This window comes from Bombyx mandarina, chromosome 16, assembly GCF_030267445.1.
Source record: "Bombyx mandarina strain Sakado chromosome 16, ASM3026744v2".
NCBI lineage: Eukaryota > Metazoa > Arthropoda > Insecta > Lepidoptera > Bombycidae > Bombyx > Bombyx mandarina.
In genome coordinates, this window is record NC_143222.1 from 6740493 (window position 1) to 6768310 (window position 27818).

Genomic DNA, 27818 nt, shown 5'->3' on the forward strand with positions numbered 1-27818 from the left:
TTAATTGTGTCTTTTTAACTGACGTGTTCGCTTAAAAATGCCTAAACGATCTTAGAATATTTCATCATTTTATCAATATGTAATTCGTATTTAAATAAAATTTCTAAAAAACACAATTTACCAAAAAAAAAGAAACTGAGCAAAGCTCGGCCATCGTCTAGTGTTAATTGGTACAAAACAACTCAACCGCGTGCTAAGCTTCGAGAACGACTTTTAATCAGCTTTATTGCCTTTTAAATAGCGTCTGTAAGGCGAGACGTAAAGTGTTTACGATTAGCACCCTGTTTGCAGTAAAATTTCACTGTTACTACCATTTGGGATGGTTGTACTAAAACTTACACGTCTGCCGCATGTTTAAGTTGTTTTATCAATAATAACTCATCATTTCACTGTACCTACATAAAACTTACTTGGTTATATCAACGAAATCAACTACTAAACGAAAATAAATGCATATTTAAAAAGTCTTTTATGCTTTACGTTTTGCAAACTGTTGATTGTATGTACATAAGTATTTCAGTGATATAATGATTTAATATTACATACATATATGGATATTGTTTGTAGTTTTATACATTATTTTAAACATGTGCGTAAAAGTTTGGTATCTTTTTTTATAGATATTTTTGAATATTGTTAATAATAGTACACTGCAACATACCTGCTGTATCTTTTCTTTTTTTTAAGCTATTGCATAGATTTTATCGCGGGCCTTGAGCGCGGCGACCGAATCATGAAATTCCGTAACGAAAAAAACCTTACACCCCTCACTCCGCCTACCATGTAGCTCGCGTTCAACACATTCACACGTTGCGCTTGTGTACTGTTTGTGAATAAGCGCGTGGCGTGACGTCACACTGCATGCGCATCATGAAAAGTCTGCCCATTTCTCTCTCGCGCGGTCTAGCTTATAAGTGTGAAGGGGACAGTTAAGGTTTTTTCTTTTATTAATGTTTAATATAGCGTGGTCTTGTTTTTTATTGTTTTAATATTAAATTATCATTGTCTAATTGTAATTGCATAAGTAAGCTATGAACTGCGGCAGTTCCCGAGTGCCACACGTTTTTTTTTTAGATAAAAGCGATTGTCTGGATTGGATCGCTTTTATGGTTAACACCGCCTATTGTATCTTATGTGTTGTGTATTGGTGTGCAATAAACTTCTCTTCCTCTCTCTTCGAATTTCTATACAATTTTTTTTGATTTAAGTTTATCTTCTCACTATGGAATGCTGTAAATTTTAACATACTAATAAACATGTCATAATATGATATCTTACATTTAAGGTAAAAAATCTTTCGTGTTTATCTTATCTCAAGTCAAGATGACACAAATATTCTTGAAATTCTTATTTATTTATCTTTTGAACAAACATTCCTATTCAATGATTGTACATTTCAAATTTAGTTTGTATTTTAAAATGGGCTTTACCATATTATGTATTTGTGTGAAATATTTTCATTATTCCCTGCAATGTATGTAAAAAGGGTACTTTTATCTTTCTTTGGTCTTTTCGTGACTAGAGCAAAGTCGTTTTTTTTTTGTTTTTTTATTGCCTTTGTAGGCAGACGAGCGTACGGCCCACCTAATGGTAAGTGGTTACCGTCGCCAATGGACTTCAGCAATGCCAGGAGCAGAGCCAAGCCGTTGCCTACTGCTATTAAAATCTTTATAAATATGTATAGAAGTGTACTTTCTTTAATTTGAATTTCCTTTATATGCGCTATTAGAAAAGGAGGAAAACAAGTAAATAGTTTCGTGAAATTGATTTCTAATTATAATTGTGGAATTAAATTACAATTAAATTGACTTGAAATGTCGTTTCTTCGTTACAAAGAGCAACATAGTGAAGTTTTATTTAAATAATTAAAAATAGAAAAACTAATAAACATTACGAATACAATTAATTTTTTTATGGTAAAGCAAAAGGTCTTGTACGTTTTTGTCCTGAAACTATTACAGTACAATTAAATCAGTCCTTCTTTATACATATATAACATTTTTCAAGTATTCATTAATTTGAGTAGTAATTTGCGAACGAAAACAATCAATAATATGACGTTAGACCTAAAATTTGATAAAACAGCCTTTATAAGGAATATGCAAGCCTCTTATGGATTTAGCAAGACGTAATTACAAAGAAAAACGAAACTTAATCATCCACTCTTATTGTTTTTTTTTATTGCCTAGATGTGTGGACGACCTCACAGCCCACCTGGTGTTACTGGGAACCATAGACATTTACAACGTTAATGCGCCAACACCTTGAGATATAAGTTCTAAGGTCTCAGTATAGTTACAACGGCTGCCCCACCTTCAAGCCGAAACGCATTACTGCTTCACGGCAGAGATAGGCGGGGCGGTGGTACCTACCCGTGCGGACTCACAAGAGGTCCTACCACCAGTATGTTCGATTCACATCGATTTATGAAGATAATACGACCAGGAAAAATTCACACCTAACACATTCATAATACATAATATATATACGTTCACGTTCAAACAAAAACGACCTCGTAATTAATTAAATTATTATTCTTAATAGTATTATTTTTAATTACGAGTTCGTTACATCGTTCAAAATGCAATCAATTTTTATATTTGAAAATCTTAATATTCCATTACGGAAATAGGGAAATGAAACGATGCATTCTTGAACATTATCATGTTGGTAACGATGCTTCCTGATGTGTAACATACTTTTTTTTGGGAATTACTCGCAATGAGGCTTTTGGCCTCGTCGCGAAGTGTCTAAAAAACTTATACATTATTTAACTTTTTTTTCCCCTATCTAGTCTTTGGTAGCTTAAGGCACTATTCCAACTACGCGCGGAGTTTCAACTAGCTTCTTTCTTATTTATTTTATATTCTAATTTATTTGAGCTTCTATTATGTACTAAGGCGTTTGAAGGCAAAATAAATATATAGTCTTGACGTTGAACAATATTCTCATGGACGAATCGCACGAATTTGGTAGGAAGCGGCTTGGCTTTGCCCCTGGCATTGCTGAAGTCCATGGGCGACGGTAACCACTCACCATCAGGTGGGCCGTATGCTCGTCTGACTACAAGGGCAATAAAAAAAAATGTAAAACCTTCTTCCTGGTTTTTGCCGCGAACCAATTATAAGTTTGTGTCTATGATTTCTTGTTCGATTGTAATCTCTCCTATCTATTGTGGCTAATTATTAAATTAATAAACAGTACTTCAACGATGCTATACATAATTTATATACGAGTATATAAACTCGTTAATAAATGCCAATTTAATCATGAAATACTGGGTTAATGTCGAATATCTCTACATATAAGATGCGACGATCGTTAACCTTAAATAGATCGTTCGCTGAACGATAACTGTACGAGCTGCGTTGTATAATTAAATAATAATCTAGCGTATTAGTTTGTCATGTGAATAGGTGTTTATTTAAGAGTATTAACAATCTGGTGAGTTGGTAAACTGTATTTGAATGTTTTATAACAGTACTAGCGACCCGCCCTCGCTTCGCTTCGGAAACTGTAATTTATTATTTATTTCTCCACTATTTAATGGATGTTACTATACATATAAACCTTCCTCTTCAATCACTCGATCTATTAAAAACCCACATCAAAATCCGTTGCGTAGTTTTAAAGACTTAAGCATACATAGGGGCAGACAGATATAGGGACAGAGAAAGCGACTTTGCTTTATACTAAGTTGTCATTCGTTTGACTAGAAACGATAAACTTTTGTTTTATTGCTTAGTTGGGTGTCCGAGTTCACAGCCCACCTGGCGTTAAGCGGTTACTGGAGCCCATAGACATCTTCGACGTAAGTGCGCCACCCGTCTTGAGATATCAGCAAGGCCTCAGTATAGTTACAACGGCTGCCCCGCCCTTCAAACCGAAACACATTACTACTTCACGGCAGAAATAGGCTGGGTGGTGGTACATACCCGCGCGGACTCACAAGATGTCCTTCCACCAGTAAGACTGCCGGAAACTTAACAGATCGTTTGTCCTCTTTTAATGCTCGCTTTAGAGAAAGACAGAAACTTATCAGATCAACAGGGTTAGATTAAAAAGGTAGTCGCAGCAAAGACAGCGCACTAAGTAAAATAGCACAATGTTTGTAGGAAAAGAGTTAAGAGAGAAAACACTAGTTACTTAGTTTTTAGTTTTTACTGCTGATGGGACGTCTTGTGGGTAGGTACCATCTCCCTGCCTATTTCTACCGTGAAACTGTAATGCGTTCCGGTTTGAAGGGTCGGGCAGCCGTTGTACAGTAAAAACTGAGACCTCAGAACTCATACCTCAAGATAGGTCGCGGTATATACGTTGTAGATGTTTATGGGCTCCGGTAACCACTTAACACCAGGTGGGCCGTGAGCTTGTCCATCGACCTAAGCAATTTTATTCAGCATTTGCGATTTGTAGACATAATCAAAACTGCCATTATAGCTTCAGGAAAGCAAGCACTTCTTTATTAGTAATCAGTTGTGGCCTATGAGGAGGCAGTCTCCTCCCGGTGACGGGGCGACCTAACGGGGTTGAGGCTGCGCCGCACGCTACCGTCACTCTAGCGCGCTGGCACCAGGAGGACGGGACGGCGCGTCGGCGGCTGCGGACTGCGATGCGGTCCGCATTTTCGTCGTCGCTGTCGTCGCGAACATACTGTTGAAGAGCAACCCGGTCGGCGGTGTATCGCGTTCCGACCCGGCAGGCTGGTTCTGGCCCAGTGGGGTATCCCGGAACACCAGCGGCACCGCCCGGGCGGCCTGGTAGGGCCGCCGTACCGCGGAGACCGACGTCGTTGGTCGTCGACTATCGCCTCGACGACCCGTCGGTCGGGCGTCCTCGGGGTGGCGCCGCGTGTCTGGTTGTAGTGTTGACCGCGGGAACCCCCCTACTCTGAACGGGTTCTGACCCCGGACGGAGATCGGACGTCGGGTGTAAGAGTGCAGGGGAGTCGTTTAGTGGGTGGGCCTTAAAATCCTTGGGCCCGCGATCTGCTCTCAACACCTGCAGATCGTTGAGTCTCACATACCCCGCGCGCCCCCTAGGCGCGGGGACCTCGTAGGAGGTTCGGCCCCGGCCCGAAAAAAAAAAAAAAAAAGCAAGATAATTGACAGATGCCTGAATCTCGCTTACGACATTTTCAAGATAAAGCGCATATATACAAGTTCCGAACAACATCATTCGTACCGTCGGTCTACTGAGAAATATCACCCGCTCGGTGAAAGATCTTCCCTTTGTTGTTCAGCCGTTACGACTATAATAAAAAAGTTTGTGACCAATTCCTTAAAAATTGTTTATAAGCATCGTTTGCTTAGCCAGTCTCATCGCAAACCAAAAACAGAAAAGCAAAAACAAACTCCAATCAAAGATGTAAAATTAATTAGTCATCTGTGTTCATGTTGAATTGAAATCCTGCCTTTCAACCTTCGATACACCTCGCATATTTTAAATCAATAAACGAATACCGTGTTTTATTGCAGAATATATACTTGAGTCACACACATCTCGAGAATCGTTACAAGGTTGGACTCGTACTTTATGAAAGACTAGCGACCCGCCCTCGCTTCGCTTCGGAAACATTAAATTTTATTATTGATAGCGACCCGCCCTCGCTTCGCTTCGGAAACATTAAATTTTATTATTGATAGCTGAGTCCCGCGATGTTACCCGCGGTTATTGGCGTACCGCGGGTGAAACCGCGTGGCGAAACTAGTCTAAAAAAGTAAGTTACTCCTTATATCATCAGCTACCTATCAGTGAAAGTCTCGTCAAAATCGGTCCAGCCGTTTTAGAGATTAGCTGGAACAAACAGACAGACAGACAGACAAAAATTGTAAAAAATGTTATTTTGGTGTATGTACCGTATATATATTCATATGCATGTAGTAGGCTATTTCAACATTACAAACAGATGCTCCAATTTTATTTATATGTATAGATTATTCTTTATTACGTCAATGCTTTTTACCAAAGTTAAACGTGAGCTAACCAGTATATTTTATTGTAAATTCTACCAAAAATTGGATGTGTATTATACGGAGTAGATTAAAATAATCATAAGTTAACAATTATATTATAATTATTATTTCAGTGAAAAGACTGTTTTTTTCATACTCGCACTCGATACTAAAAATTGTGAGCTGATATTTAACATACACCATATCAGTTTTACGAAACACAAAGTATTGTTTTATTGTATTTATTAAAGCTTTATATTTGAAAGGGACAGCGTTTGATAACTTTTGCTTCTTTCAATCAGAAATGAAACGTATCACGTGTTGGCGCTAAAGAGTGGTATGTGGTATTACAATTCGATAATCACTGTCACAAATTTTCCTAAGCGGTCGATTCCCACCGAAACAAAACTACGAAATATTAAAAGGGCGAGATAGACAGCTTACGAAACTCTCCATCAATTACGCCTTCTGCACTTCACCACAGATAGTAGACCAGCGGTGGTCAGTGCAATAAGCGTTGGTCACACACATCCACAGATACCCCGCTAATAAATGAGGTTGGAAAGCGAGTCATTCCAGCTTTGAGTAACACTTTCTCTGTATTCACCAACCTTAAGGTCTAGTACGCACGTGGCAGCTTCCATTGCATTTTAACATATTAGTACTTTTTAAAAAAGGGATTTTATGACCTGGTAACTAAGACCTTTAAGTCATGTCTTATTTTAATTTATATTCTTAATTTTATGAAAAATGATAGTATGGAGTGAAATGAAGTGAAAATAATGAATTTGAGACATTAATCAACTGGGATGAAATGAGATGAGATTATGTGGGATGAAATATAATCTCAGTAAAATGGTGGTTATTTACTGAGATTTTTTCAGTGGACTTTTTGGAGGATCCCGAGAAGCTACGCTCAGCGGCTTTGTTTCATTTTCCCACATTTGTGCACTTTCACAGATATTAAAAAGTCAATAAACCACCGCTATTACACATTTAAACCTAAGGAAACACTAAATAGACAAAATAAAACAAATCACACAACTTCACTCCTCGCGTTCCTGCCAAAAAGTCTCATACCAGTAAAAGTACTTTAAAAGAAAGCTTTAAAACATCACAGATTATACGTTGAAAAAAAGACATAGATGTGTGCTTCGTAAATATAGTTACAGGACTACACCCTTATTATTTATTGGTAGACTACACCTAATGCCATAGAAGAGTGAACGGTACGTACTAAGTCCTATGGTTATTTGCAGTGTAGGAGATTTAATGAGCGAGCATAGAAACGTGAAGTAATTACAGAATCACTTGAATAGTAATACGTACGTTGAATACGCGGATACATTGTGTAGGACGACTATTGTAGATGGTTAGAGAGGGAAAACGAAGGTTGCAAGAAATATTGTGAGAAACTCGATAAAATCAGGGATAGATTTTTATAAATTTAGACTGAAAGTTTGTATGAAGTGAAAAAAGATGAGACCCTTTATCAAATTAGTATACAAAATAGAATCCTTAATAAATTCTAGTAGAATCGCTTACGTGATATTTTGATTTGGAATAAATCTAAAGCTTTGTAATATTATAGGACTTTTTCACTGTGACCGGTAGGTTTGTAATGTCATTCGATTTGTACCGTAATTGCCAGCGACAAGAGCTTACCTGATGCGGGTAGGTACTATTGCTCTATCTATTTCTAACTTTTGTATTCCAGAATAGGACAGCCGTTTATTAACGAAATCGGGACTTCGACTTTATATCTCAAGGCGGGTGGCTTGTCCCTTAAACCTCCGGCGAGTGTTATCATCGATTAGGTCCTGGATAGTAATTAAATAAAAACTTCTGTGCAAACATATATTTGTTTTAAACGTTACGTATTCTGTATGACATTCATCACGTAACCGTAAATCAGTCGAGCGGGCTTACTTAGCGGAGTTTCGCTAAAAAGTCTGTGAATATTTTCACTAAACGAATGAGATAACGTATTTCAAGTCATATACTTGTACTACTGTTGTTACCTGTACTATGTATATGTACTTATTTAAATTTATTCGATGCGTTTATTTTATTAATAGAATATCGTTTTGGAAACGGACGAATAATAAACGCTTTAAAACTTAGATAAGGCATTATCTATAATAATATTTGACAATATTAATAACTTAGAATCGACTGATGTTAAATCGCAAACCGAACTAACCACCTGACGAAAGAAAGACTATTTCAAATCTATTTCAAGTATAATTGATATTAAGTAAATGTTTGAATAGAGACGACGGTCCTGAAAGTGTTAAGCATAACCAATTTAACACCAAAAGAGAAACAAGTGTAAAAGGAACACACAAAAATCCAAGAAAGGTTTTTCGCTTTTATAAAATTTATTTAGTATTATAAATGTAAAATTAATTGTCTGTATAATAATAATAATGGTCAGACCACGAGTATCCAGTAGAGGAAATTAGACATACTTTTACACATAATAAATTAGTAGATAAATTGTGATCAACTGTGAAATTAGTACAAGTTTATTTACTGATAAAGAATTTGGCACTCTTTTGTATTAACTCAGAGGTTCTACTGAACCACTTTCTGTCCTAGATAAATAAATAAAGTGTGGACTATAGAATGCAGAAGTATAGAGCAAGTGAGCGACCAGTCAAATTCTCTTAAGCTATTGGCGTGATAGTAATTGATAATCGCTTTAATTCAGTTAGAAAAATCAATAGGCTATCGACGATAGGCTTTAATCACGGGTCATCACGAAGTTGCTTAAAACTCAGATATATCATGAAGGTTTTTTAAGGAAGGATGGCTTGAAAATCCACCTGGTGTTAAGTGGTTAACGGAGCCTACATACATCTATAACGTAAATGCGCCACCCCCCTTGAGATATAAGTTCTAAGGTCAAGTATAGTTACAACGGCTACCCCATCCTTGAAACTGACACGCATTACTGCGTCACGGCAGAAATAGGCAGGGTGATGATACCTACCCGTGCGGACTCACAAGAAGTCCTACCACCAGTAATTACGCAAATTATAATTTTGCGGGTTTGATTTTTATCACAGGATGTTGTTCCTGCACCGCGGAAGTCAATCGTGAGCATTTCTTGAGTACGCATTTCATTAGAAACCTTTTACTTTATATTTTATAAAACAAGACATCTCTATAAGTCTAAAAGTTTAGGTTACATGGGTATTGGTATTTGATAGCTTATTAATATGGTTTTAGAAGGTTTAAAAAGAAAGGCAATTTCTTCCACTGAGCTGATGATATCACTAGGTAAACTTATGGGCCGAATGTTGTTGTTTCGAACATGTATGAAGCAAACTTATCTTGAAAATTTCGTAAGCGTAAAATTTCATAAGAGATTCAGGCATCTGTCAAATATCTTGCGTTGTTTTATAGCTATCGCCACATTGTTCTTCTGCATTTAACTAGTAAATATTAAATAGGTAAACGTATGAAATTTAAACTTCCTAGTGGCAAAACAAAGAATTTTGCTCGGCAACATTAAAAAAATTAAAAAGAATCATTGAGTTAAGAGGAATGCGACCGGTCAGTCAACCGATTCACCTTGAGCTGAGGGCGACCGCTTGCGATCACTAAACAATGCCTCCGCAACCAGTAATAGGCGACCAACTAAAGCTATTAGAAACACAATCTCTCAATAGCTCTAAGCCTTTATTTTTCGCGAAAATGCAGTAAATACAATTTTAAATTCGAATAATGTCGCAAAAAGTTGTTTAATGCACTACAGCGTCAATAGTGTCTACCCAACCTCATGCATTTGATTACGAGACAAACCTATATTATATTTGATTTTAGACTTAAGGCACTGGATTTCAAACATATTTTTTTGAGATTTTAAGGGTAATATTTTTATTTTATATTTTTAGCCATTCACGAAAAAATGAAGGCGAAATGATCCAAATTTATATAACCTACTGCAATTATATAAGTACTAGGCTAACCTGTAACTTTAAATTGATAATTACACGAAACATTAAGTATATATCTTCGTATAAAAACTTGAAAACTTTAATGTCATCAGGAAATCATGGTTTCCTGTTATGACGAAGCGAATCGTATTAAATGTTTCTTATTCAAAATAAGCGTTTACATCATTTATCAATTTAATGTTCTTTTATTGGTTACACCTTTTATAACGTTCACAAAATTAAACTTAGTCGCACAGAAAATTTAAATTTCACTGACGTTTCAATGAGATAGCCTTTTGGATAACTTTTTTTTTTATTGCTTGGATGGGTGGACGAGCTCACAGCCCATCTGGTGTTGAGTGGTTACTGGAGCCCATAGACATATACAACGTAAATACGCCACCCACCTTGAGCTATAAGTTCTAAGATCTCAGTATAGTTACAACGGCTGCCCCACCCTTCAAACCGAAACGCATTACTGCTCCACGGCAGAAATAGGCAGGGTGGTGGTACCTACCCGCGCGGACTCTCAAGAGGTCCTACCACCAGTAAAACTAAAGTAATCGCATTGACTTTCAACACGCGATCATAATTATACATCCCTTCGTAACTTTTGAGTCGTCAAAGTATCAGAATACAACTTTGAAATTTGTTGTGGATACATAATGCTATTTTGCAAATTTAATCAGAATCAACTGAGTTCTACTTACAAAAAAAGAACAACGAGGGCTTAACTTTATGTATTTATTAACATGTCTAAATAGCTTACTTTATTTTTCAATTAGTACATAGACTTTATATCATTTCTGTATACAATAAATAATAAAGTTTTGATAATATGAAGAATATGAAAAATTCTTATTTGGTAGTTGTAGTTCTAAGTACTTTAGAATTTGATTCTGACCATGAATTACTTTTAAGGTCGCGTCATAAAAATCAAACCTGCCTTAAAAAAATGACAATGTCTTCCATGAAGCAGTACCTACTGCGTTCCAGTTTGATCTCTGATCTCTTATATCAAAGTAAATTGCGTTATTCACTTCTTAATGTCAGCAATTGTTGACAATTTACTACCAAGTAGACTTGTTAATCCAGTTTTAAAATAAAAACTTTAATATAAATACGAAAAATTATTACTTCCTAATTTCGTGAGTCTGACTAAGTTTGAAAGAATTCATCTCGCACATTTCTTGGTAAGAACTCCAGTCAAGTGTAACAAAATTTAATGAAAATTGAATTATGTTATTATTTACGAGTATACAACGCCACCCGGGTCGCTTATCAGCCCGTAACATTTTGATGATTCTATTCTGAATAGCAATGACCGTTGAGTTGTAAAGTTGACTGACATCTTCGATTTTCTTCGTAAATTTATTTATGTTAAGTTCAATTTTATTATATTCCAGATTACCGTTTTTAGTGTCCTTCTATTCGTTCGAACTATAGAAGAAATTTTGGATACACATATGCTTTATATTTGGTATAATATTTGTTTCATTCTTAGTTGTTAATTATAAAAAAAATTGTGTAAACATAATCTTATTTACTGACTTATCACTACACTTGAACTATACTTGTCATTTTCGAGTATCCACTCTTGGACTCTGTAGCTTTCGAGATCTTTTCTACCTTCATCGAGACCCTTAGACAAATAGTAAACAGGCCCGTTCGTCACATGAATGTTTGCCCGATGCTGGAATCGAACCCATGACTCAAAGCACGAGTGAGGGCGCTAACTATGGCGCTACCTAGCTAGAGACCACTTTATGAATAAATGTTTGGTGATTGATGTTGGATGTGCTTGAGTGTACTTTGTCAGCAATTTTTAGTGGCGTATTGAATGGAATCGAAGTTGGGTAAAAACTAGATTTATGTACATCCGTTGCCTATTACGCGTGTAGTCTATAAAAAATACCGTCCATTTTAGTTTTAATAACTTGGATTCAAGGTTTAAATGGTTTTTAGAATTTAAAGTACCCGGGGGCAATTTTGCAGTTTAACTTACACTCGATTTACAATGTTTAATTGACAAAACGAGTAAACATTGACAAGAGTATCTAGAGCCATTTCAAATCAAACCAAATAAAAAAAAAAAAAAATTTTTTATTCAACGTAAATGAAAGTACACACTTGTTGAACGTCAAAAAGAACTACCGCCAATTCACAAAAACTAGCCTCGGTCCTGAGAAGAACTGGCAAGAAACTCAGGGGGCATGTCCTTTTTTTTAATACTAGATTATTTTTTAAAATATTCATTTTTACAATGAGTATTATAACGTAACAATTACTACAATACTGAAATGCCCGGAGCGAGCAACTCATTCCCACTTTGTGCAATCTTCTAGATAATCATTAACGTTATAGTAAGCTTTATTGCACAGATGTTCTTTAATAGTTTTCTTAAGCCTATGTATATGTAGGTTCTGAACATCTTATGGGATTTTGTTGTACAGACGCACAACCAACAATTCAAACACCCGAATGAATTTCGTATCTTATGTAACCTACTTATCGGCACAACAAGCCTGTGTTTGTTCCTAGTATTTATATTATGTATGTCCGAGTTTTTAGGAAATTCCTCAATATGCTTACGAACATACATTAAATTTCCAAAAATTAATGGGATGGCATAGTGAGAACTTTAATTTCTTTAAATTTTTCCCTCAGGGATTTTCTTGAGTGCAAAACCTGCATCCGATCAGAGCACTTCCATCGGAAGCACTTACCTACATAACAACAAGGATCATGTTTTTAAAACTCGTTTGAACCATGCCGGGTGTATAAAACAATGTCAATTACACTAAATCCATTCTCCTTGTGGAGACCGCTTTCTACATAAACATTCCGTTTGTCGACATTTACAATCAAGAACAAGTTGATATTTCACCCCGACCTTGGATGGGCTTTCGCCGGCAAACTTGCGAGATTAGATAGGCTCGCAAATTACCGCTATTGATTATCTTTGTTGAAAAACGTAGGTTGAAGTGGTTATAGAGACGATTTTTCAGCTTGTGGCATATTGTTTCTATGGTACATTCTGTCTTCTTCTTCTGTGTTCTGTGTCGTTTGTCTGAATCTCCACTATTTATTAATTGTTCTCAAATTAATTTAAGCATTCTCTGCAGTTATTCTAGTCGTTGCGATTTTTAGGAAATATAGTTAGTTTTACCCAAAGTAATACGTGCTTAAGTGACATCCAATATGTAACTTTACTCATGGTTTTGTAGATATATTGTAAACCTACATAAGTAGACGTTCCATAAATGAAGGGTTAGTCATACAGCAGTGTGTTTGTAGCAGCAGTAGAATAAAATCCAGACAAAGGTCATCCCTACAGGTAGCTAACGACATTTACCTAGTGAAGTGAATGTGCTTCGTCACCCACTTAAATCAAGATGGCCATTTTACTGGTGGTAGGACCTCTTGTGAGTCTGTACGGGTAGGTACCACCACCGCGCCTATTTCTGCCGTGAAGCAGTAATGCATTTTGGTTTGAAGGGTGGGGCAGCCGTTGTAACTATACTGAGACCTTAGAACTTATATCTCAAGATGGGTGGCACATTTACGTTGTAGATGTCTGAGGGCTCCAGTAATCACTTAACACCAGGTGGACTGTGAGCTCGTACACCCATTTAAGCAATAAAAAAAATTTGCTCAGCGATATTTATGAAACCAATCTTATATTTTTAAATATAATTTGGTAATTCGGATTTTAGAGAAATTTTTTGTCACTGTACCATTAACGTATGATAAGTTTCAAGATATCGATTTGTTTCATACAATTATCGTTACTTCAGAAGAACGTGCCTAGTAAAAAAATAAAACTTTTTATATCGATAAATCGATATCACATCTCAATTTTCTGGTTGGTGCAATCAAATCGACCCGGTAACCCTGACGCTGCCAAAGGTCAAGCTGACCCAATAGGCTCATAAATTCCAGCCTGTTGAAGCTCATCAGTCACAGATCGGTCGTTAGCTTAGAATTTGCGTACGTTCTCGCGTTGCCACTTTATTCGAATAATTAAGCGAGTTGGCAATTATCTAGGCAATAAATTCTATAGAGAAATGTAAACAATTTAAATAAAAAACGAGCTTATTGTGGTGTGCGTTTTTACGCTAATTACTGCACTTATCATAATAAAAAAACTATCCGATTTAATATTAAGTCGTCGTGGCCTAACGGTTAAGACGTCCGGTGCATTCGTGTTGAGCGATGCACCGGTGTTCGAATCCCGCAGGCGGGTACCAATTTTTCTAATGAAATACGTACTCAACAAATGTTCACGATTGATTTCCACGGTGAAGGAATAAATAACATCGTGTAATAAAAAATGAAACCCGCAAAATTATAATTTGCGTAATTACTGGTGGCAGGACCTCTTGTGAGTCCGCGCGGGTGGGTACCACCACCCTGCCTATTTCTGCCGTGAAGCGGTAATGCGTTTCGGTTTGAAGGGTGGGGCAGCCGTTGTAACTATACTGAGAGGCGCTTTTACGTTGTGGATGTCTATGGGCTCCAGTAACCACTTAAAACCAGGTGGGCTGTGAGCCGTCCACCTATCTAAGCAATAAATAAAAACTGGTTTATTGTGGTATCCGTATTTTGTAATTTCATATAAAAAAAACCATCTAAAATACATTGAAATGATACGCTTATGACTGCACTTATCATATTAATAACATTATCCGATTTAATATGACTGTTTTTATTTTATTTATAGCACAAACTGATAGTTCATCTGGTTTTAAGTTTTTATGACTTAGTCTATATCAAGACGTGAATGTCGCCACCCACCTTCAGATAAGAGATCGAAGTAATTAGATAAGTATTGAAAGAAGATCCATTGGTATCTAACTAGGAAATTTGTATACCATAACTAACTAGGAAATTTGTCTATACTAATATTATAAAGAGGAAAGATTTGTTTGTTTGTTTGTTTCGAATAGGCTCCGAAACTACTGGACCGATTTGAAAAATTATTTTGCCATTAGAAGCCGACATTGTCCCTGATGAACATAGGCTACTTTTTTTATTTATTTCTTTTATTTTATTTTTTTGGTTTCATGTGTGTTTTAATGTTTCCGAAGCGAAGCGAGGGCGGGTCGCTAGTATACCATAAAATGGCATCGCCTGTTCCTGTATACCTTATGATATTATTGAGAGCCAGGGACATCCATTTCAATAAGCAGTCCCCGTGTATAATAATTGCATATTTCTATTAACCTGCAATTTTAATGCTTTGCTTTTATCCATGTACCATCTACATATCAACCGTACCTTTTGCTGTCAAATTTTAGAATGATGGTATGCAATGATTTTTGCTTTGACATCATTAGACATTGATATCTTTTATCGCTAAATTTATTCACAGCATCCGTTTCAATTTTAATGCCTTATTGAATTTCTTTCTTGTTAGAGCATTCTTTAAGATTGAGCCCCGTGAGTACCAGTCACAGCGTATCTGAAATAGCCTTTTAATCCACCAGTGAATTTTTCTCAGTCGTTTGCACTCTTGGCAGAGTGGTCGTGTTCATCATTTCAGGTGGTGGTGTGCTTCAAAAGACCTCACGTACCACCGCCTTTCTTGTGTACTCGTTGACGGGATAATTTAGAGCGAATAGGTGGGAAAAAAAGAAGAATCCCCAAAGTCAAAGTTTACTGGTGGTAGGACCTCTTGTGAGTCCGCGCGGGTAGGTACCAGCAGTAATGCATTTCGGTTTAAAGAGTGGGGTAGCCGTTGTAACTATATTTGAGACCTTAGAACATATATCTCAAGGTGGGTGGCGCATTTACGTTGTAGATGTCTATGGGCTCTAGTAATCACTTAACACCAGGTGGGCTGTGAGCTCGTCCACCCATCTAAGCAATAAAAAATAAAGTCCTCTTCGTGCACCAAAATCACCCCAATAATATCTTAAGCACGAATACCGTCATACCAAAAAATACTTATCGAAAAACGTGAAGCATTAAAATCAGATAAGAAAAAAAAACAAAATCGTAACATCATCGTATTAAAATACCGAAACTTCGAGCACGCGATCGAAATTCGAACCTGTATCATTAAAGTTCCGGACACACCTACCTGCCTCGAAAAATAGTAATAAAGGGACGCTCGTCGACCAAATTGTTAAAATATATAAATTTATACCAATATTTACCTAAGTACCGACCAGTGACAAATATGAATTACAGTGAAATTCAAATTTAAAATTAGTACATACTACTACAATTCCAAAATAGAATGTATCATCCCTTAACCTTATCGCCCCTCACCTTAACACCGTGTAGCATCTGGTAATAATTAAAATTTATATTCACGGGTCAGACTACCATTAAAATAATTTCATTGGCCAATTTAATCATCCCGTAAGAATATAATTTAGAATAGTTACCCTTTAAAACTGATCTATTGATATGGGGTATATATGCGCAGGAGGTCCATATTACTGTTTTGAAAAAGGAAATCTCAATAACTACCTAACTTATATTGGAGCATTGTTTAATTGACGGAACTTTTCACGACAACGTTCCATCATATGCGGCCTCACAATACACCCTATAAATTTAAGTGAAAGACTATTTTAATTATATTCATACATTAAAATATATGCACTAAAAATCCACCTTATCTTAAGTTAAAGCATTAACAGATTATTAAACGTGTTTTTGTTACATTTACACACATTAATTACACTGGAATGCAAAAAATACTTAAAACGCCTCAAAATAAGACGATACATCATCAATATAACACGACCTTACTATTACTACAAATGGTATCATCCATAGAACTGCGTATGTAAATTGATTTGAAAATTATATAACCATTTCAATTTATCAAAAGTTTATTCCATAGCTGCAATACCTCTATTGTCGTTTGAACACGACTGTACCAAAACATAAAACCGAAAACTCGTTTCGACTTACAAGCCTACACAGTATGATCGTAGATAAAATTCAAAGAACAATAGGGATGTTCACTTGTTTTTTCAACGTTAGGCTACCCACCATAGTAATGCTATAAATGACTAAGCTAGATACCGGTTATGAATCAGAAGATACGGATATATGACCCTGGTGACCTCGAGCTGCTAATGCTACTGCATCATCTTCCAAAATATCTTCACTTCATTTTATAACTTAACCTTTCCACTAATTTCTACGCAGCTTTACCGATCAGAGATCTGATATAATGAACGTCGCTAATGCAACTGGTTGTCGAGATGTTAGTTAAACCGAATCAAACAAGGAAATAGATGTTGTACCAAACTCCTCACCTCTAGAAAGAGGAGTTAAAATGTTTTAAATAGGGCTTAAATATCACTTTTACTTTATTGATTTTTCGATTTCCGACTTGAATTCCGACTAAATATTTTGTCACTTTGACACAAAAATAAAAGTAACTAAGCAGAAAACGATCAAATCTCTTTCATATAAATAATAAGTCATTAAAATGAAACATATTAGTAAGTCGAACGTGTCCGACTTTGTTGGTAAATTCGAAATTGAAATGTAACTGTTCCTTCAAATACCATAGGGGTTTTCTTATCGCTATTGTTTCAATATGAACAGTTAGTTTAGACTAAGAAATTGTAACTGTATTCCTTTCTTTATAAAAATTAAATAAGGCCAAACTTTAGGAAATAAAGTTTTTTTTATTGCATAGATGGGTGGACGAGCTCACAGCCCACCTGATGTTAAGTGGTTACCGGAGCCCATAGATATTTATATCGTAAATGCAGCTACCCACCTTGAGATAGAGTTCTAAGGTTTCAGTATAGTTACAACGGTTGCCCCACCCTTCAAACCGAAACGCATTACTGCTTCACGGCTGAAATAGGCTTACCCGTGCGGATTCATAAGAGGTCCTACCACCAGTAATGATGATAGTACAAATATGAATAAAGTTATGGAATGTACTAACAAGTAATACTAATAATATATGGTATAGTATAATAAATAATAATACTAGGTTCACGACAAAAGATTTGCGTGAACGTAGGCGGTGAACAAGTGTGCCACCTGACTGAGGTCGACTGAAACCTTGAATCTCACTCACTGTACGTTTTACAAGTTGGCTATACTATCTATGCATATTTTTAACACATTCTTTAAAGATCCGACGTCAGTTCGAATGTGTTTGAAATGTTTAATATTCATATTGGTATTATAAGGTGGTATCACAATAATAGACGTAATTTTTTTTTTCTAACAATACTGTTAGCCTTGAGAGGCTATTTCAGCTTCTCCTTAACGTATAGGTGAGCTCAAGGGGCTCAAACCGGAGTGTTGCTAACACTGGCGCTAGCAAGAGCAGTACTTCGCAGAATCTACCACCGGATCGGAAATGCGACCCGGCGAGAAACTCAGTATGGGTTAATTTATATTGGTTATATTGGTACCCCTCTATGGGTTAATTTAGTCGTCGAGCCCTTCGTCGCAAGCGACGGGTCGGCGAGGACGGTGACCAGTAAATTTAAAGTTAAACACTCCTAATACAGGAATATTTTTTCAAAAGGAAGGCTTCGAAGTCACTTGTAATACAAAGCATGTATATATTTCTTCTAAAAAAATTCAGATGGAAAGTGGAACTTATTATAGATAGAGGAATGTTCAATTTCTATTTCCTTTTCTTAAATGAGAAACTCTTTCTTTACCAATTTGCATTGATAATTCCAATAAATTAATGTATTTCTTATGATCATACTTTAGTTGAAGAACGAAACAGGATCTGCTAGGTCAAGAATGCGAAATTTTCGAACGAAACTTGTGTGAAAGTACACACATAATAATACGTGTGCTGACAATACAATTGTTTTCTCCTCGTCGCGTGAATGTTAACAAGAAAAGTGAATCTTATGCGGATCTAATACAACATATTATTAAATTAGCTGATTAAAATTTAAGTAAAATTTTTAATTTGAGAAACAACAGAAACTATATAACTTAACTAGCGGCCTGCGCCGGCTCCGCTCGGGTCTTTACCCAAAATTTCAACGATATTTGAAGTTGTTTTATTTTTTTAAATAAAATAACACTTATTGCGACATAAAATAGTTTTCGCAGGGCATGCGATGTAAAGAATATTTTAGATGATTTTTTTTACACCTTAGGTTACATTATTGGAGTTTTAGTAAGGATCCCTAATTTTTTTCAAAAAAGATTCTAGCCTATATCACTCGGGAATAGTGTAGCTTCCAAACAGTGAAAGAATTTTTCAAATCGATACAGCAATTTCGGAACCTATTCAATACAAACAAACAAATCTTTCCTCTTTATAATATTAGTATAGAATATAAAGTATCGTGAATACCGACATGTAACTTGAGACATGAGGTCAAAGTCCCAATTGTTTTAAGGCTGCCCCAACCTTCAAATAGGAACGCATGACTGCTTTGAGGCAGTGATAGGCTGAATGGTAGTAGCTCTCCATGTGACCTTAAACCACGCCATGACACTAGTCCAATTTTTATTATACGACATATTTCCTATATCGGGGAAGTCGATCATGAACACGAATTAAATAAGTCATGTACCATACGAAATTAGTCATCTTTTACACTTATCTTTTGCACCTTAAATTTTTGGCATCTATCTGTTTAACATTATTTTTGAAACAGCTATTTTCAAACAACAATGTCAGCTTCAATGCTACGTACTATGTAACTTTAACTGTAGGCTGTTGCAGTCATCGCTATAAATAATTATCTAAAGAATCAACACTAAAAATGAGTGCATCATGAAACAAATACACATTAACGATAATTTTGTATTTTGTGCTTAAAATTATTACTCGAAAGTTCAAAAAAGCCTCTAAATAAGTACCGATGCATTAGCATGTGGCTTTTAAAAAGAATATTTTAATGTTGTGTAAAATCTTGTTGAATGTTTTGCATCAAGTATAACACTACAAATTATTCCAAACAATTTGCAAGTCCGACTCGTTAAGATACTTTAAATTAATTAACGAAGGCTATCTCGATCTATGATAATATGACGTTACTAAGAGGATTATGTACCGGTGTATAGTTAAGTGTTGAACTTCAACAATCTTTGAAACTGTTTGGACAATGATAAGCGTAGTGTTCTAGTACTTCAGAGTTTACAGAGGCTCACTGTAATCTTTACTTTTTAAGTAGATTTTTTTAGTTCAAAAATGATCTCACTGTTAGTCAAATTAAATTCTGTTAACCCATTTGAAAAACTAGATTTTTTTATAGCTCATGATAAAAGCTTATTATTAAACACACACACACACACACAATTCATAGAAAGTAATCAAGGTCCAATCAAGGTTTCTAACATATATGTACAAATAGTCATATCTATGCCAAGGTGCAGTCGTGAACTTGTCGCGTGTGAATTGCGATAACTTAATCAAGCTTTAGAAAGTTTCATAACATTGGCCTCATCTTCATCCTATATGTTTAATGGAGCTATATCTTATACTTATTTTGGCGGCTATTGCACATTGGAAAACCTCGCTGAAGTCGTAAGAGCTAAATGAGTTTGACCATATAATTGAATTGATTCGAACTGTTATAACCATCCCATGTACCCCTTTCTACATACTTGATTACCTTACCCGTCCACTCAGCACATTCCTATCCCAACGTCTCACCGGCCCACCTATTAAATTTTAAATAGAATACTCCCGCATTGTTTGCCCGCGTAATCTAGTTCCACGTTGGAGATGTGCTTATCTGGTCATTTGCTACACTAAAAACTCATTACAACTAACCGCTCATTAAGTATGAAAGAAACTTGCGTCCAGATAAACAAAGTAAGGATCCGAAAGCCATCGACTCGGCAAACCTAACCCGACGTAACTTTTGCTTTAATCTATCTAGGAATAGAGTTGAAAATCGTGTAACTGAAGTGAAAGCGTTTGTCAACTGAAGCCTGCTTTCTAGAATGTTTACATTTCACACGTTTTCGAGTGTAATCGTGTGTAACATGCAACTATGTACTTTAATTTACTCAAATGAATTGTTATATAAGAAAATAATGTATGGTAAAAATATAGAAACCATCCAAAGCTAACATCTATATTTGGTAATTATCATCAGGTTAATTTATACTTCAAAATGTGTAGACATTGATCCAACGTTCAATCAGGTGTTAGGGAATAAATTACATTCTCTATTTGAAGTTAGGAATTTTGGCCATATTTTTTACGGTAGAGATTTTTATTTTTTTAATTATAATAAAAAAAATCGGTTAATCATTAAATAAGAGATTACATAGATACAGCTAGTTATAATCAGATATATCATAAACAGTATTAAACATACACCATATACGGAGCCAGCAAGATCACAATTTGAAAGCCATGGCGAAACTTGAAACACTAGAATAAAAATCCTAATGAAATAACAGCAATTCTGTCTATACCATTTCTAGATACTAACAAAACAAAAACCATTAAGTTCAATCAACCTTCAACGAAGGCAGTGCAGCATTCTAAAACTCATTACGGTCAATAGCTTTGTAATTATTGGTATTTTATTACCAAACAAATTGTTATTACCGTTTCATATGAGATCAACCAAAAATAGGCCTTAAATAATGTAACAAAGAACTTAGTTAGAACAAATTTACTAATGCAAGACTGATTTTTTTAGCATTGAAAAATCAGTGATTCATTCTGTGAACGACCGAGATTTTAAATTTAGAAGAGAAGTCGAAACTTATATAATCTTTTAGCATGGTCAGCTTTAAGAATGGATCTTATTTTTATTATGGAATTTACATTCGAATGCTAATGTCATGTTAATGTAAAAATGTCATGCTAATGTTAAATTGTGAATGCTAATCCTGTAAGAGAAATCGGTTAAATTTAGCAGTAATACCGATATAGAATGAAACAAAGAATCATTAAATAAACTTACGGAAAAATTCCAAGTCAGAATTCGCAACCAAAGCAGGGCTGAAACAAAAAAAAAATTACAACTTTAATTTGGAGTATTTCTTTTTCTGAAATAAAATTCTTAATATAAAATATTATAATTGGCGATCTATGTATGAACATGCTATCTTAAGATTATCGAACGCGATTCAGCTTTTTACCGGATATTCTATTTATTTGACTATAGTTACTGTTAAATCAGTTCCCTCTAGCACTGGGTGACTTAGCGGCTTTCGAGATTAGATGTGTTTGCAACTCCAGCTAACAGGTATTTAGGTTTAATATTACTCGAAACTGAGCTTGGGCGACGGAAGAAAACTGAGGTTTGACGTATCAGTTAACAAAACAAGAAGAGAAAAGAAGCCGTGTTCTTGTTATCGTCTCTTATGTATGTTTCAAGCATCCATAACACAGGAAAAGAACCTTAGCCGGGCCCGTTCTATATGGTTTTACTGTCACTGAGGCTGGAATCAAAAATCTATCCTGGTTGGATTACGGTAGTACCTTGAAACAAATGCATTTACGTATATCTTACCTTACTTTTCTTGTTGTAATTTGTACATAGGCAATATGTCACATCCATTACTATATTATCTAAGATTATAATTTGAAATTATTAATGATTTCAAATTGAAAGATTCCATTTTTAGCGAATTTTTTTTCTATTGTAGATTTGTAGGCCAACCGTTTTTAGAACAAGACTTCATTGAATAATTGATCTAAGAATTATAGTATTTCAATCGAGATAAGGAAAACTGTCTTATACTCCTGATTTCAAATCGTTCATTATTGCAATACGTAAACTAATTTACAATTGTCAGATTCAAAATTTACGCATACAAACTTAGAACAGGTGAAAGGTGTAAGACGCCTTTTACACGTATGCCCCGAATCGATGTGTACGGAAAATTTAAATTACCGATTTTTAAGTATGTAAGTATTGGAGGTAATTAGGGTTAGCCGCTGCGTATATTTAATACTAGCGACCCGCCCTCGCTTCTCTTCGGAAACATTAAAACACACATGAAACCAAAAAAATAAAATAATTTTTTTTTTAAAAAAAGTAGACTATGTTCATCAGAGACAATGTCGGCTTCTAATGGAAAAATAATTTTTCAAATCGGTCCAGTAGTTTCGGAGCCTATTCGAAACAAACAAACAAACAAATCTTTCCTCTTTATAATATATATATTTAATAATACAAGTTATAAAAACAACCAATTACAATTCAAACAGCGAGATATTGATTCTGTACAGTTTACCATTATAATATTTTTTTGTACAATATAAATATCAACTGTCTTTGTACGATACCATATGTCAGCAATCGCTCTCTCTTTACATAGTCTAATAATAATATATGTATATATTTGCAACAAATATTTGCGTATCTTTATGTACGTACATGCATAAATACATTTTTGAAGTCGTCATGGCCTAACGGATAAGACGTCCGGTGCACTCGTGTTGAGCGATGCAACGGTGTTCGAATCCCGCAGGCGGGTACCAATTTTTCTAATGAAATACGTACTCAACAAATGTTCACGATTAACTTCCACGGTGAAGGAATAACATCGTGTAATAAAAATGAAACCCGCAAAATTATAATTTGCGTAATTACTGGTGGTAGGACCTCTTGTGAGTCCGCGCGGGTGGGTACCACCGCCCTGCCTATTTCTGCCGTGAAGCAGTAATGCGTTTCGGTTTGAAGGGTGGGGCAGCCGTTGTAACTATACTGAGACCTTAGAACTTATATCTCAAGGTGGGTGGCGCATTTATGTTGTGGATGTCTATGGGCTCCAGTAAACACTTAACACCAGGTGGGCTGTGAGCTCGTCCACCCATCTAAGCAATTACAAAAATACTATGTATATCACTTCGACACAAGAACGACATACAAGAATAATCCTAGAAAGTAAAGTATGGCATTAAACTGTACATAATTATCTTGAATAATCGCTTAAAGATGTCGAAGGTGAAACCTCGGAGCTGTTAATGATGAGTTTTGTAGACCTAATGATGGCTTCGGGGCCTTCGTCGGTTTGACGAACCAAAATGAAATACTGTATTAATAAAACTAGAGAGTAAATTTAACAATGAAATTATTTCATCAGCCAAAATAAATTCGTGTTAATTGTGAATTTAAAATTATTAAAACTTGTAACACTTGTTACACTTTAAGATTTATCGCCTAAAATTCTATTAGATTATCACTTTCAATGTTCGGTTTGATTAGGCGTCAACTGATGTCAGATTTCATACATTTAGAAATACTAAGCCTGGAGTAACACGGACGGTTAGTCGCTAATCCAGTGGAGTGACGATATCAGAATGCCGGATTTTATCAGTGGGTTGCGATTACGATCCGGTGGTACATCCTGGGAGGTACTGCTCTTGCAAGTGCTAGTGTAAGCAAGCTGTCTCAGGTTGAGCTCGTGAGTTCACCTATCGGTCCCCGCGTAGCTTGAATAGTCCTTTATGCTACCAGCAAATATGTAGGGAAAAATAAAATCAGAACTATAGTGGGGGTTTCCCCTAATGTGCAGCAAAGAGTCATGGCAAGAAGTCTTAAGAAGCGTTAATTCTGCCCACTGGCACACTACATGACGATCATAATCTTTATACCAAGTATGAACCGATCGAGGAGAAGAAGAAGAACACTGAAGAGAGTTAGAGTTTTTATTTTTTTGTAGGCAAGTGAGCATACGGCCCGCCTGATGGTGAGTGGTTACCGTCGCCCATGGACTTCAGCAATGCCAGGGACTGAGCCAAGCCACTGCCTACCGCGCTGCCTACCTTTAATATGATTTGAAACTTTGACGTGAACAAACAGAATAACATTAAATATCTCTATAAAAATAGAAGTAAAACTATGTGGCCATCTAGAGAAAACATATAGACCTTGAAAACATCTGAACCTGCAATCATGGGAGCAACACGGCGTGAAGATAAAAACGTGACAAGTGCAAGAAGCCCAGATCGGTCACGGTGGGCGAGCAACTGGATACGCGAAATCATCTACAATTTTATACTTGTTTCTCAGATTTGTGGACCATGACAGGGCGATGTCTTTGTGACATAGATATTGCAATAAAACTATTAATCAAAGATTACTTTAATCTGTTGGCAACAATATTGCTCGAGCAAGGGCTCTGTTGCCAAACTACGTGACTATGAATTGATTACTTGTAAAGTTCCACTTGTTTCTAAAGAAAATGTGTAAACGATTTTGAAACTTTTGAATTCCTTTGACCTAGTTTCTCAGTGTCGTTGTGTTTTTAAGCTATTGCATAGCTTTTATCGCGGGCTTTGAGCGCGGCGACTGAATCAAGAAATTCCGTAACGAAAATAACCTGACACCCCCACTACGCCTACTATGTAGCTCGCGTTCAACACATTCACACGTTGTGCTGGTGTAGTGTTGTGAATAAGCGCGCGGCGTGACGTCGCACTGCATGAGCATCATGAAAAGTCTGCCCATCTCTATCTCACGCGGTCTAGCTTATGAGTGTGAAGGAGACAGTTAATGTTTTGCTTTTGTTAATGTTTATAAATATAGCGTGGTCATATTTTTATTATTGTTTTAATATTAAATTATTATTGTCTAATTGTAATTGCATAAATTGATAAAAAATGCTTTGCAATAGCTTTACCTCGGCATTCCCCGAGTGCCACACGTGTTTTTTTTATTGCTTTTATGAATGGAAAAGCTCAGGGCCCATCTGGTATTGTGTGGTCATCCAAGCCCATAGACATTAAACATGTTCTGCACTGCTCTTGCTAAGGTCAGCGTTAGCAACACACCCGGTTAGAGCCCCGTGAGCTCACGTGAAGCGTTCAGCGTGAAGCCGAAATAGCCTCGCAAGGCTATCAGCATAGGTAGGAGAAAAAAGAATGAACACTCCTTACCTCTTTATAAAATCCTTCGTAACAGACATCTAATCAACATATATTTTAGTCCACGCTTTTTTTGTGAATAAATACACTATTCAATACCGGATATACAGTGAAACGGGAAACATTTGAATTCAGAGCTCGTATGCATCCGTCACACAACAATGTATGTATATATCTACCGTTTTAAGTGTAAAATGGTACATTGGATTCGTTATAACCAAAATATTTATTATGCAAGTCGATTAGTTTGATTAACTATTTAGAGAAAATGAATTATGCATAGATAAATAAATAAAACGCGCAAAGATTTTCATGAATATTATAGAACACATACTAACATTACAGATTGTACAGTGTTAAGAAAATTCAAAATTTTAGAAATTAAATTTTAGTGAATTTGACGGTAGCTTAGCGAACATATTTTATAAACAAACTAGCTTACACGGCAGACTTCGTAGTGCCTCAATCGATAAGTAAAATACCTAAACTTTTGTATAAAATAAACTTAAAACAAACAAAAGGAATCCGTCCGACGGGGGACACATCAAAGGAAAAACAAAATTATTATTTTTATTTAATTCCGAGCATTTTCATATTTATCTACTTTTTAAACCTTCTCTGGACTTCCACAAATAATTCATGACCAAAATTAGCCAAAGCGGTCCAGCCGTTCTCGAGTTTTAGCGAGACTAACGAACAGCAATTCATTTTTATATACATTAGATTAGATAAGATATAGATTAATAAACTCATATTATTCTTGTGGAATTTGCATAGATCAAAAGAGAAGCTTTGAAACGGTTGAAAAACAAAAAATAGGAAACCTAAATAATGTACCGACCGATTCAATGCTATCTGGATTTTAATGTGCCATTCTTTAAGAATCTTACACTATAGCTCAACCATCGGGAAACCTGTTAAGTCTTTGCATATTTATTTTGCAGCTGTGTGGGTAGGATGCAAAACAAACCCGGTAAGCGAAGTTATCTTAAAATTTATGCTCCAAGCTTCAACTATTAAACCGGTACCACGATATTCTACCGATAATTTAAAAATGCGATCTAAGTTGATATTTTTAAACGATTCATATAATAAATATTTGGAATGATACATTTCACGCATCAACAGTAAATCGGCTTCTAATATTCCTGCCTATCATCTACTTATATAATAATATTATAAAGAGGAAAGATTTGTTTGTTTGTATTGAATAGGCTCCGAAACTACTGAACCGATTTAAAAAATTCTTTCACTGTTTGGAAGCTACGCTATTTCCGAGTGACATAGGCTATAATATTTTTTGAAAAAAATTAGGGATCCTCACTAAAACTCCAATAATGTATACCAAAGGTGTAAAAAAATTATCAAAAATATATACACCGCGTGCCCTGCGGAAACTATTCATAATAGAATAAAATAATGTACTACGACTTTGTAGAACACATTATTCTTTACATAAAGTGTCCGGATAGCATATGTCTAACTATTGTAGTTATGCCGCAATAAGTGTTATTTAAGAATACGTCAAATATCCTTGAAATGTTTGTGAAAGACCCGAGCGGAGCCGGAGCGGGCCGCTAGTATAATATAAGTTAAGAGCAACATATTTAGTTGTGGGTCTATAAAACCTTTATCTAAAACTCGCAATAACTGTTTAAAACGCTTCGTAGATAATCTTATATTTGCCTCGGTGTTCTCTGCTCGTAGAAATAATTAAAACTAATTTTACGACTTAATCTCACGTTTATAATTTTCATTTCAATATTTCCAAAGTTTCAAATACTTCACAGCTTTCATGGTCACGACTATAGCATTATTAATCATCGACATTAGAATATTGTGTCAATTAGTAAAAATAAAACGTTAGCGAGATTAAACCGTAAAAGTATAGTAGTTTAATTTATATTTTTTGAAACGTACCATCAACACCTACTACTGGTGGTAGGAACTCTTGTGAATCCGCACGGGTGGGTACCACCACCCTGCCTCTTTCTGCCGTGAAGCAGTAATGCGTTTCCGTTTGAAGGGTGGGGCAGCCGTTGTAACTATACGTGAGACCTTAGAACTTATATCTCAAAGTGGCTGGCGCATTTACGTTGTGGATGTATATGG

The 27818-nt window shown here is 35.7% G+C and overlaps 1 protein-coding gene across 5 annotated transcripts in view; it reads right to left on the reverse strand.

Annotated features, from left to right (window-relative positions):
* The window catches only part of LOC114246796 (uncharacterized), a 103898-nt gene that overhangs the window by 63889 nt on the left and 12191 nt on the right, over positions 1-27818 (reverse strand). For 4 of the 5 annotated variants that reach the window (XM_089733996.1, XM_089733993.1, XM_089733995.1 and 1 more), the window contains exon 2: positions 21793-21830. The exons of the other annotated variant lie outside the window; for it this stretch is intronic. The gene's annotated coding sequence lies outside the window, so the exon portion shown is untranslated. The remainder of the gene's footprint in view (positions 1-21792; positions 21831-27818) is intronic. 5 annotated transcript variants of the gene reach the window in all.